The following is a 2,774-nucleotide window of genomic DNA, read 5'->3' as shown; positions in this document are numbered from 1 at the left end:
ATGACCCTACAAATTCATCTTAAATGGATTCTTTCTGTATTCTGTGTCCAAATAACCTTCCAGCGAGGACTGCCTGCTTTCTGAAGCCAGACTCCGGCCTCACATCCTCCCTAGATAAGCAAATACGTACACAGCCATTTCACTCAGGAAAAGCTGAGAACAATGTTGCTGATCATTAACTCTAAGAATACTCCCCTTGTGTTTATTTAGTCCTATCGAGTATATAAACCATTTTCACAGTAACTGCATCATTTGATTTTCATACACCTCTGTAAGAGAAGCGGCCAGCTATTTTCTTTCATTTATTTATTTATTTATCTATCTATCTATCTAATTATTTTTATTTTGTTGTTGTTGTTTTTGTTTTGTTTTGTTTTTAGCTATTTTCATTATAGAAACCAAACCACAAAGGGGTTAAAATTGCCCTAGTCACCTAAAAGGGATGCGGAAATTCAGAAGTTATAAACTCCTAACAATAGACTTTCTGGCTAACACTGGCAGGGCACAATATTTTTTTTTCTTTATTCTTAGTAATTTTATGCAAACTATTTTAATAATATTCATCATTATTCTATTCTCCTAGATCAACTCCCCCTTCAATACCAACCCATTTTTTTTTTTGTACATTTAAAACCCAATGAGTATGGTTGCTGCTGCCAATGCACTCTCCAATCTGTGTCTTTGTATTGGAACATGGAAAATACATGAGGGGCCACACTCTTTGTAAAAGCAAACTGGCTTTCTCTTCTAGAAGCTATCAATTTCCAACAGTTCCTTAGGTATGGGTGGAACTTTGTATCCATCTCCACTCTCTATGAGGGCATTTTGTCTGGCTTGAGCTTATGCAGGTCTTGTCATGCTGTCTCAGCTGCCATGGATTCATATGCATAGCTGCCCAGCTGTGTCTGGAACACTGTTTCTTTGTGGTCATTCACCACCTCTAATATCTTTTGCTCACTCTGAGGCTTGGGAGGAGAAGATGTGATACACATGTCCCATTATGGCTAGGCATTGCATAGTTTCATATTCTATGAACCTTGATCGGCTGTGGGTCTCTGCATTAATCATCATCTGTTGCACAAATGAGCTTCTCTGATTAGGGTTGAGAAATGCACTTCTTTTTTTAATTTTTTTTATTTTTATTAATTACACTTTATTCATTTTGTACCACCCCATAAGCCCCTCCCTCCTCCCCTCCCCTTCCTCCCCTTTCTGCATGCATGCCCCTCCCCAAGTCCACTGATACTGGAGGTCTTCCTCTCCTTCTTTCTGATTTTAGACTATCAGTTCTCATCAGAAGTGGCTGCATTTTCATCTTCTGTGGCCTGGTAAGGCTGTTCCCCCCTCAGGGGGAGGTGATTAAAGAGCAGGCCAATCAGATTATGTCAGAGGCAGTCCCTCTTCCCATTACTATGTAACCCACTTGGAAACTGAACTGCCATGGGCTACATCCGTGAAGGGGGTCTAGGTTATCTCCATGAATAGTCCTTGGTTGGAGTATGAGTCTCTGGGAAGTTCCCTGTGTTCAAATTATCTTGTTCTGTTGCTCTCCTTGTGGAGTTCCCGTCCTCTCCAGCTCTTGCTATTTCCCACTTCTTACATAAAATTCCATTCACTCTGCCCATCAATTGGCCATCAGGCTCAGCATCTGTTTTGATAGTCTGCAGGGCAGAGGCTTTCAGAGGCCCTCTGTGGCAGGTTCCTAGGTTGTTTCCTGTTTTCTTCTTCTGTCTTTCAGAGGCCCTCTGTAGCAGGTTCCTAGGTTGTTTCCTGTTTTCTTCTTCTTCTGATGTCCATCCTCATTGCCTTTCAGGATGGGGATTGAGCATCTTAGTTAGGGTCCTCTCTTTTGCTTAGTTTGTTTAGATGTACCAATTTTAGTGGGTTTATCCTATGTTGTATGTTTATATGAGTGAGTATATACTGTGTGTCTTTTTGCTTCTGGGACAACTCACTCAGGATGATCCTTTCCAGGTCCCACCATTTACCTGCAAATTTCATGGTTTCCTTATTTTTCATTGCTGAGTAATACTCCATTGTATAGATGTACCACAGTTCCTGCATCCATTCTTCAGTTGAGGGGCATCTGGGCTGTTTCCAGCTTCTGGCTATTACAAATAAAGCTGCTAAATCCACTTCTCTATGGATATAATAGTGTCAGTTAATAATGTATCAGTTCAGCAAATAATAATAGTACTTTCTACCTTATACCTTATGACTTATCTAGACACAGATTACTGGCTCTGATATCAGTGGCAGATATGGGTTTCAACTTATTGAATGATTATTTAAATAGATAATAAAGTGATTGGTTACTCTGTGACATTTATGCCACTATTTCACCATTGAGTATGCCTTGTCAGGCAGGTCATCGTTGTAGCTGGCAGAGTTTACATCTGGGTACGACTGGAGATTAATTCTGACCTCTATTAGGATGCATAACATTTTTTACCACTTAAAAAGCTCCTAAGCGAGTAAGTAAATATTGTAGTATTTTAAGCAATAGGGTCTTACTGTTGTGTGTTGGGGGAGGTAATCAAAAGCACTGTAATAGCCTATAATGTTATAATGAGGGTCTATGGGACTTCACTTGCCAAATAAATCCATGATTATCACCCTGCACAAAACTAATGTTTGAAGATCAAAGACCTTAATATAAAACCAGACACACTAAACCTGTTAGAAGGAAAAGTGGGGAAGAGCCTTAAACTCATTGGCACAGGAGACAACTTCCTGAACAGAACACCAACAGCACAGGCTCTAAGAGCAACAAT

The sequence above is a fragment of the Psammomys obesus genome, unplaced genomic scaffold (assembly GCF_907164565.1).
Source record: "Psammomys obesus unplaced genomic scaffold, mPsaObe1.curated_primary_1811, whole genome shotgun sequence".
In the NCBI taxonomy this organism is placed as follows: domain Eukaryota; kingdom Metazoa; phylum Chordata; class Mammalia; order Rodentia; family Muridae; genus Psammomys; species Psammomys obesus.
Note: the sequence above shows the minus strand (reverse complement) of the source record.